The following is a 10729-nucleotide window of genomic DNA, read 5'->3' as shown; positions in this document are numbered from 1 at the left end:
ATCTAAGCTGCTTGGAGGTAGGCGGCAACCGATATTGAAAAATTGATAGCTAGAGCAATATTGTAAACTAGCTGATTAGATATTAATCATAAAGATGCTCCAGGGCCCTCTAATTTGTTTATTAAGCTATTAAAATACAATAGCAAGGAAAAATTAAGATACTGAAAACAGAGTTGGCAAACTTGGGACAAAAAAAAAAAAAGACACACATAATAAATTAATTAAATTATGAGTTGAAATGAATGTCCTGTTATTCCTTCCATGTTTTTGCAGGTATCAGCAATTAAGTGTTTTAAATCCTTGTTCAACATCATGTGTTCCTGGTGTCTCTCAAGTCTCCTCCAACTTCCTACTACCGTCTGTTGACTACATTCCACGTGCGATTCCTTTCGGTTCTTTTTTCACTCCTTCCAGGACATCATGGACTCATTTCTATAAATGGTGCCCAAATTTGGGCACGGATAAAAATTAGCACTAAACACTATTCTATAAATAGCACATAGAGTTAGACACTGTTTGCAGAATAGTATTTGGCGCCAGGATCCATGCTCAATTTTAGGTGCAAGAACTAAAACCTGGTAAAAATTCTCATGCCTGCATTAGGTATAGATCTACCTTATTCAGTATGATTGGCGTGCAAATTCCAGGAACGTCTCTGATTCACCCATGCCCTTGCCATGGCTGTGCCCCCTTTTTGGATCTGCATGTAAATTTTACACACGGGTCCCGGTGCCTAGAGATGTGTGCGCAAATTGAAATTAATGCTAATTAGGGTTGATAATTGATTAGCACCCAATCAGCACTAATTGGCTCATTTACCAATTAAATTTTGAGCCCCATATACAGAATTAGGGTTCATATCTCTAAGTTACAAAACTAATTTCATACTTTCCCTATCCTCCATGCACTCCCTCCCCTCTAAGCATACAATTCAGATACTTACAGTGAGCAGTCCATTGAGGAATCAGAGAATCTCATACATGAAATTGGTGAATAAGCGAAGACAACATAGTGTTACAGCTGACTTCATTGGAAAGCGAGCTCTCCACCTATGGGTAGAGTTTCTGTTGTATTGTATACTTTTGTCTCAAGCCGTATGACTTCCATATTGTCTCCAAATGTTTATCTCCATTAAGTTTAAGTGCAGCAAGTCTTGACATCAGATAGTTTCTTATGTATCACTGTCACGCCTGGGCCTATTTTTGCCTTAAAGCCTTGATCTATAAACATTCGGGCCGCAATCATTCTGTGCCACATCAGCTGATTCTCATCTACGGTAAGGGAAATATCCCCGCTCCCACAACAGCCACCTTAGGTCTCAGTTTCAAAACTTTCTCCAACATTTGGCTAAGAAAATCAAAAACTTCTCTCTGATATTTTAGGATCAGATTGCATTCTCACCACATGTGTAGAAAGATGTGGTAGCCATGTTAGTCCACTTTTAAAGTTAAACAATAGAAATAGAATAAAATAAAATGTAGCAAAGAAAATAAGCTGATACCTTTCTTATTGGACTAACAATACATTTTTTGATTAGCTTTCGAAGGTAGCCCTTCTTCGTCATTTCAGATCTGATGAAAAAGGGCTGCCTTCGAAAGCTAATCAAAAAATGTATTAAGTTAGTCCAATAAAAAAGGTATCATCTTATTTTCTTTTGTATGTTTTATTTTATTCTATTTCTATTGATCACCACATGTGTAAAGAAGTCCCCACTTGGTCACACCCCATCCAGCACTGTGGAGTCTTTAAATAGATGGACTTGTATAGCCTTTTGGGGGTGGAATACCACATCGTGAGCATGTTATAGCTGTTTTCCAATATATTGCAAGATATTATCCACTTATATACATAATCAAATACTTGTCGCCACTGAGGCAGCAACCATGTTACTCCCAAATCTTCCTCCCATTTTTGAACAGGCTTGGACTCACAGTGGTCCACTCAAGCCTAATAGAACGGAGTTATTTCTCCTTTAGAACCCCTAATTTTGTAACAGTCCTCTAGGGGTGTACTAGATATGCTCGACTGTCTCCCTATTATTTTTTGAATGAAATGTCAACCTTGTTGATACCGATATAAATCTGTTATTTTTAAATATTTAATTTGTAATGTTTCAAAAGCTACAAGATGTTCCTTATCTAAAAATTGTCCCATACTTTGCAGACTCTCTGCTACCAACTAGCTGGAAAGTCTGTGCCTCCAATCAACTGGGTAAAGCAAACACATTTTCTCTTCCCTACCATTCCCAGTTTCCATTAAGTTCTGAATGCCATCTTAGAATTATTTGCTCTTATCCCTTAGGGTAGGGATCCCATAATCTCTGCCAAAGGGCTGGCTGCCCCACCTGCTCATTGCCAGTATTACACACTCCTTGGGCCCTACTTCTTGCCACTCTAGTGTTGCCTTCAGTTGGACCACCTCATAATATTTAGTGAAATCGGGCACTGCTAGGCCCCTCTGAGTTAGTTCTGTACAACACCATATGTGGTACTCTAGGTTTCTTACCCTGCTATATGAATTCTCCCACCTTCTCCTGAATTTTCTGTAGATAGCTACGTTGATACTTCCAATAAGTAATGCATTAAAAAGGCAAGGTAGAATCATCATTTTAATCCCCACTAATCTCCCCCACCAAGACAGACACAGAGTGTCATCCTTCCAAATCCTGAATTGCCTTTTGTAGAAGGGGAAGGTAGTTGTAGGAGAAGAGCTTGTCTACTTGTGCTAGTAAATTAAGCCCTAAATATCTGATATGTCCCTTAGCCCATGTATACCCAAATTTAGTTTCAATTCTAATATGTCCTGGGCAGATACAGTCAGATTTAGTGTCTCTGATTTCATGATACTCATCTTGAAATCTTGGATGTTTCACTTATATATACTATCTGCTACCACATTTGCTTATTTCCGATCTGACGAAGAAGGCCAACCTTCGAAAGCTAATCAAGGAATGTATTAAATTATGACCAATAAAAAAGGTATCATCTTATTTTCTTTTCCATGTTTTATTTTGTTTGATTTCTAATGATACTCATCTTAAAACCTGAAACCTCCCCATATTCCTGTTCTAAAGCAAGCAAAGAAGATGACGGCTCTTCAAGAATTAAAAGCACATCATCTGCAAATAACATTTTAGTGGGCCCACTCTAATCCTTTTTATGTCATCACTATCTTTCATCCTCTGGGCCATAGGTTCCATTGTTAATATAATAAGGAAAGGGGGGTGAGGGTCAAGGGACAACCCTGCCTCACCCCTCTCCACAACTCAGCATTAATTTTTAGATAGGAAAGAGGCTTAGTGTAGACCCTCTGAACCCAGTGCAAACATTTTTCCCTCCGTCTCATCTTCTGGACAACCCTTAACATAAAGGGCCAAAATATCCAATTGAATGTTTTTTTTTTTTTCCCACATCCATAGCCATAAGCAGAGCAGATCTGCATTCCCTACTCACTTCCCAAATCAAGTTAAGACTTTACAAATGTTTTTGGCCACTTGGTGCCCTGGAACAAAACCTGCCTGGTTGGGGTGAACAAGTTTAGGCAGTACTGTCAATCTAGAAGCTAAAGTTTGTGTAAAGATTTTAAAACCCATCCTATAAAGAATGCATTGCTGTGGGTCCTTCCCTTCCTTGTATAATACAGTGATCTCAGCAATCCACATGGTACAGGGTAACTTCCCAGTTTCTAACAAATCATTATACACCCACACTAACAAGGGCACCACAGTCTCTAGACATTCTTATACAACTCACTAATCTTAAACTAATGAAGTTCTTCTATGAAAATGCAAATAAAAGTAATTGGTTAGTACTGTCATGGCAACTTAGGAACAGCTATTAAGAGCAAAACTACAAAAAGTGGGAATCTAAGGGAAGAAGCAGCTTACAGTTCTCAACAAATTGCTGAGTACTTTGCTGCACTTTTACAGAGATTTATATAGCTTGAATTTAAATGCATCTCAATCTCTTCTTGAGTGGGTAAATGCCATCTAGCACCAGTTAAAGGACTTCACCAAATGACAAATAAATGCTCCAGTGATGAGAGACGACATCAGTAGAGTGATTCTTAGAATGAGTAATGGCAAAAGCAGCAGGACTGCTTGTTTGTTTGTTTTTTTTTTACCAGTTGAATTACAGAGATGTATAAGGGAATAGTTTGTTCTAGTAAAGAATAAGATTTTTAATATTACAAGGAAGATAGTCATTTTTTGTATGACGCTATATTAGTAATCTAAAAAGATAGCAAAGATGCCTTACTGGTGTGCCAATTACCCCAATGCTGATTGTATAACATATTTATAAATATAAGTCTCTATAATTTTATTCTACATTGCTATGCCATGATCAATTCAGATTTAAGGGATACTATGGATCTGGCAAAGCTCATTAATATTCTTCATATTATTAAGAAAAAGTCAATTTTAAATGCCATCCTTTACACTGACTGATTACATCAGTATCCAGTGTGTGGAATGAAGGTATTTGTTAGCATTAATAGCAAAATGCAGTATTCATTGTGGGTATCCTGAAAACATGACTAGCTAGGTGTGTCCCCAGGACTGGGTTGAGAACCCCTGATCTAGACTGACTAAATGTATGGTAAGCAGAGCAGGCTTGTCCAAGATCAGTCCTCAAAGGCTGCAAAACAGGCCAGTTTTTAAGCATATCCCTAATGAATATACATGAGAAAGATTTGCACGCCAATCTCATACATATTCATTAGAGATATCCTGAAAACCCAATCTGTTTGCAGCCTGAACTCGGACATACTTTATAATAGTTCATTTGCACTTACTATACCCCCCAAGTTAACTTGCAGATACGGGCGGTTTACAGGCTAAAAACAGAAAAATTCAGAAAAGAACTACAATATTTGATAGGATAGACTACTACTACTACTACTACTTAACATTTCTAGAGCGCTACTAGGGTTACGCAGCGCTGTACAATTTAACAAAGAGAGACAGTCCCTGCTCAAAGAGCTTACAATCTACTAGACAAGTGAACGGTCGGATAGACAGTATCACTCACTCAGCAGTAGCACAAGTCAGTCACAAGGTGAAGGGTAAATAGAGGAAGGAGAGACAGTACTTCGAGCAAGAACCGGGGAGAGGATTTTAACAGTGCAATATGACAACCCAACTCTTTATGTGAATAATTGAAAGCCTGTTTAAAAAAACCAGGTTTTCAAAGCTTTTCTAAAGTTCGGACCATAACAGCAATGGAAAGGAGTTCCATTGGGTAGGAGCTGCAAAAACAAACGTGCGACGGCGGGTGGAATCAAATTGAGCTACTTTAGGATGAGGAAGGACAAGATGATGGTCATTTATCGAGCAGAGAAGGCGTGCCAGGGAATAGAGAATTGTGAGAGCAGAGAGATAGTCAGGGAGGCAGACTCTGTGAGCCTTAAAAACGAGTGCGAGAAGTTTGAATGAAATGCGTTTTTCTACTGAAAGCCAGTGAAGTTTTTGAAATAGGGGAGAAACATGATCAAACTTTTGTACGTGACACACGAGTGTTTTGCATCAATTGAAGCTTCTTCAGATTTGAGCAAGAGCATCCTAAATATATAATGTTACAGTAATCAAGCTTAGTTATAGTGAATGATACATACCTGTAGCAGGTGTTCTCCGAGGACAGCAGGCTGATTGTTCTCACGACTGGGTGACGTCCGCGGCAGCCCCCACCAACCGGAAAAAGCTTCGCGGGACGGTCGGCACGCAGGGCACGCCCACCGCGCATGTGCGGCCGTCTTCCCGCCCGTGCGCGACCGCTCCCGCCAGTTGAATGACTAGCAAAAAGATGAAACACACAACTCCAAAGGGGAGGAGGGAGGGTAGGTGAGAACAATCAGCCTGCTGTCCTCGGAGAACACCTGCTACAGGTATGTATCATTCACTTTCTCCGAGGACAAGCAGGCTGCTTGTTCTCACGACTGGGGTATCCCTAGCTCTCAGGCTCACTCAAAACAAGAACCCAGGTCAATTGAACCTCGCAACGGCGAGGGTATAACAGAAATTGACCTACGAAGAACAACTAACTGAGAGTGCAGCCTGACCAGAATAAATTCGGGTCCTGGAGGGTGGAGTTGGATTTACACCCCAAACAGATTCTGCAGCACCGACTGCCCGAACCGACTGTCGCGTCGGGTATCCTGCTGGAGGCAGTAATGTGATGTGAATGTGTGGACAGATGACCACGTCGCAACCTTGCAAATCTCTTCAATAGTGGCTGACTTCAAGTGGGCCACTGACGCTGCCATGGCTCTAACACTATGAGCCGTGACATGACCCTGAAGAGCCAGCCAAGCCTGGGCGTAAGTGAAGGAAATGCAATCTGCTAGCCAATTGGAGATGGTGCGTTTCCCGACAGCGACCCCTAGCCTGTTAGGGTCGAAAGAAATAAACAATTGGGCGGACTGTCTGTGGGGCTGTGTCCGCTCCAAGTAGAAGGCCAATGCTCTCTTGCAGTCCAATGTGTGCAACTGACGTTCAGCAGGGCGGGTATGCGGCCTGGGAAAGAATGTTGGCAAGACAATTGACTGGTTAAGATGGAACTCCGACACCACCTTCGGCAGGAACTTTGGGTGGGTGCGGAGCACTACTCTGTTGTGATGAAATTTGGTATATGGAGCATGAGCTACTAGGGCTTGAAGCTCACTGACCCTACGAGCTGAAGTAACTGCCACCAAGAAAATGACCTTCCAGGTCAAATACTTCAGATGGCAGGTATTCAGTGGCTCAAAAGGAGGTTTCATCAGCTGGGTGAGGACGACGTTGAGATCCCATGACACTGTAGGAGGCTTGATAGGGGGCTTTGACAAAAGCAAACCTCTCATGAATCGAACGACTAAAGGCTCTCCAGAGATGGCTTTACCTTCCACACGATAATGGTAAGCACTAATCGCACTAAGGTGATTCCTTACTGAGTTGGTCTTGAGGCCAGACTCCGATAAGTGCAGAAGGTATTCAAGCAGGTTCTGTGCAGGGCAAGAACGAGGTTCTAGGGCCTTGCTCTCACACCAAACGACAAACCTCCTCCACTTGAAAAAGTAACTCTTTTTAGTGGAATCCTTCCTAGAGGCAAGCAAGACACGGGAGACACCCTCAGACAGACCCAACGCAGCGAAATCTACGCCCTCAACCTCCAGGCCGTGAGAGCCATGGATTGAAGGTTGGGGTGCAGCAACGCTCCGTCGTTCTGCGAAATGAGAGTCGGAAAACACTCCAATCTCCACGGTTCTTCGGAGGACAACTCCAGAAGAAGAGGAAACCAGATCTGACGGGGCCAAAAGGGCGCGATCAGAATCATGGTGCCGCGGTCTTGCTTGAGCTTCAGTAAGGTCTTCCCCACCAAAGGTATGGGAGGATAAGCATACAGGAGGCCGGTCCCCCAATGAAGGAGAAAGGCATCTGACGCTAGCCTGCCGTGTGCCTGAAGTCTGGAACAGAACAGAGGCAGCTTGTGGTTGGTCCGAGAGGCGAAAAGATCCACCGAGGGGGTGCCCCACTCCCGGAAGATCTTGCGTACCACTCTGGAATGGAGCGACCACTCGTGCGGTTGCATGACTCTGCTCAGTCTGTCGGCCAGACTGTTGTTTGCGCCTGCCAGGTACGTGGCTTGGAGAAGCATGCCGAACCGGCACGCCCAACGCCACATCCCGACGGCTTCCTGACACAGGGGGCGAGATCCGGTGCCCCCCTGCTTGTTGACGTAATACATTGCAACCTGATTGTCTGTCCGAATTTGGATAATTTGGTAGGACAGCCGATCTCTGAAAGCCTTCAGTGCGTTCCAGATCGCTCGGAGCTCCAGGAGGTTGATCTGCAGATCCTTTTCCTGGAGGGACCACAGACCCTGGGTGTGAAGCCCATCGACATGAGCTCCCCACCCCAGGCGAGATGCATCCGTCGTCAGCACTTTCGTGGGCTGCGGAATTTGGAATGGACGTCCCAGGGTCAAATTGGTCCGGATGGTCCACCAGAGCAGTGAAGTGCGGCAACTGGTGGAGAGGCGGATGACATCTTCTAGATTCCCGGTGGCCTGAAACCACTGGGAAGCTAGGGTCCATTGAGCAGATCTCATGTGAAGACGAGCCATGGGAGTCACATGAACTGTGGAGGCCATATGACCCAGAAGTCTCAACATCTGCCGAGCTGTGACCTGCTGAGACGCTCCGGTCTGCGAAGCCAGGGACAGGAGGTTGTTGGCCCTCGCTTCGGGAAGGAAGGCCTGAGCCGTCTGGGTATTCAGCAGAGCTCCTATGAATTCCAGAGACTGAGTTGGCTGGAGATGGGACTTTGGGTAATTTATCACAAACCCCAGCAGCTCCAGGAGTTGAGTAGTGCACTGCATGGACCGGAGGGCTCCTGCCTCCGAGGTGTTCTTGACCAGCCAATCGTCGAGATATGGGAACACGTGCACTCCCAGCTTGCGAAGGTATGCCGCTACCACCACGAGGCACTTTGTAAACACCCGTGGGGCAGAGGCGAGCCCAAAGGGCAGCACACAATACTGAAAGTGCCGTGCGCCCAGGCGGAATCTGAGATACTGTCTGTGAGCTGGCAGTATCGGGATGTGAGTGTATGCGTCCTTTAAATCCAGGGAACATAGCCAATCGTTTTTCTGAATCAGTGGCAGAAGGGTGCCCAAGGAAAGCATCCTGAACTTTTCTTTGACCAGGAATTTGTTCAGGCCTCTCAGGTCTAGGATGGGACGCATCCCCCCTGTTTTCTTTTCCACAAGGAAGTACCTGGAATAGAATCCCTGCCCTTCCTGCCCGGGTGGTACGGGCTCGACCGCATTGGCGCTGAGAAGGGCGGAGAGTTCCTCTGCAAGTACCTGCTTGTGATGGGAGCTGAAAGATTGAGCTCCCGGAGGACAATTTGGTGGCAGGGAGGCCAAATTCAGGGCGTATCCGCACCGCACTATTTGGAGAACCCACTGGTCGGAGGTTATGAGAGGCCACCTTTGGTGAAAAAATGTTAACCTCCCCCCGACCGGCAGATCGTCCGGTACGGACACTTTGAGGGCGGCTATGTTCCCGTGGATCCAGTCAAAAGCCTGTCCCCGGCTTTTGCTGTGGAGGCGCAGGGGGCTGCTTAGGCGCACGCTGTTGACGAGAACGAGCGCGCTGGGGCTGTCCCTGTGCCTGACGAGGCCTTCAGGCCGGCTGGTTGTACCTACGCTTTGCAAAAGAATAGGGTGCAGCCTGCCGGGCCCAGGAAAAACGTCCACCTGCTGAGGTGGATGCTGAAGGCGCCCGGTGGGAGAGCTTGTCGAGGGCGGTTTCCCGCTGATGCAGTTGGTCCACCATCTGCTCGACCTTCTCACCAAAAATGTTATCCCCCCGGCAAGGGACGTCGGCCAGTCTCTGCTGGGTGCGGTTGTCCAGGTCAGAGGCACGCAGCCATGAGAGCCTGCGCATCACTATACCTTGGGCCGCAGCACGAGATGCCACGTCACAGGTGTCATAGATACCCCTGGACAGGAACTTTCTGCACGCCTTCAGCTGCCTGACCACCTCCTGATAAGGCCTGGACTGCTCCGGCGGGAGCTTATCGACCAGGTCCGCCAGTTGTTGCACATTGGTCCGCATGTGGATGCTCATATAGAGCAGGTATGACTGGATGTGGGTCACGAGCATGGAGGATTGGTAGGCCTTCCTCCCAAACGAGTCCAGAGTGCGAGACTCCCGCCCCGGGGGCGCCGAGGCGGTATCCCTCGAACTCCGTGCCCTCTTGAGAGCAGAATCCACGACCGCAGAGTCATGGGGCAGTTGGGGCCGCATTAACTCTGGGTCGGAGTGGATCCTGTACTGGGACTCTGCTTTCTTGGGAATGGTGGGGTTAGTTAACGGTCGCACCCAGTTCCGAAGCAGTGTCTCCTTGAGGACATTGTGCAGCGGTACCGTGGAGGACTCTCTAGGTGGTGATGGATAGTCGAGGACCTCGAGCATCTCGGCCCTCGGCTCTTCCACAGAGACCACGGGGAAGGGAATGCTAATAGACATATCCCGCACAAAGGAGGCAAAAGAGAGACTCTCAGGAGGTGAGAGCTTCCTCTCCGGTGAAGGCGTGGGGTCCGAGGGAAGGCCCGTAGACTCCTCTGAGGAGAAATATCTAGGGTCCTCCTCTTCCCCCCACGAGGCCTCATCCTCGGTATCGGACATAAGCTCATGTAGCTGAGTCCTGAACCGGGCCCGGCTCGACGTCGAGGCACCGAGGTCTCGGTGTCGTCGAGCGGTGGACTCCCGCGCCGGCGGGGACGGAGCTCCCTCCATCGACGTCGACGGGGACTCCACCTGCGTGGCGGTCGAGACCGACGCCGCAAGCGGCGGCGGTGTCGACGGCCCCTGCGCCGGGCTAGAGCTCGCCGGCGCCACAGACATCGGCGCCGAGGGTGCAAGCACCCCCGGCACAGCCTGGCGCATCAGCCCTTCCAGGATCCCCGGAAGGATGGCTCTGAGGCACTCGTCCAGGCCCGCTGCCGGGAAAGGCGGTGGGGCCGGTAGGGGTGTCGGCGCCAGAAGCTGATGGGGGCCAGGAGACGGCACCGAGGTGCCGGAACCCTGACGCGTCGGTACCTCCACAACCGACGGGGACCTCTCCTCTCGACGTGGACGCTTCGGCGTCGCCTCCTCTCCGATGTCCGGATGCACCGAGGGCGACCGGTGACGACGCTTCTTATCCTTCTTGCGATGCCAGTCACCGGCGCCGGGAGGTATGGAG

This window comes from Microcaecilia unicolor, chromosome 4 (assembly GCF_901765095.1).
Source record: "Microcaecilia unicolor chromosome 4, aMicUni1.1, whole genome shotgun sequence".
Lineage (NCBI taxonomy): Eukaryota > Metazoa > Chordata > Amphibia > Gymnophiona > Siphonopidae > Microcaecilia > Microcaecilia unicolor.
The sequence above is the reverse complement of the archived record's forward strand: the minus strand, read 5'-3'. Positions refer to the sequence as shown.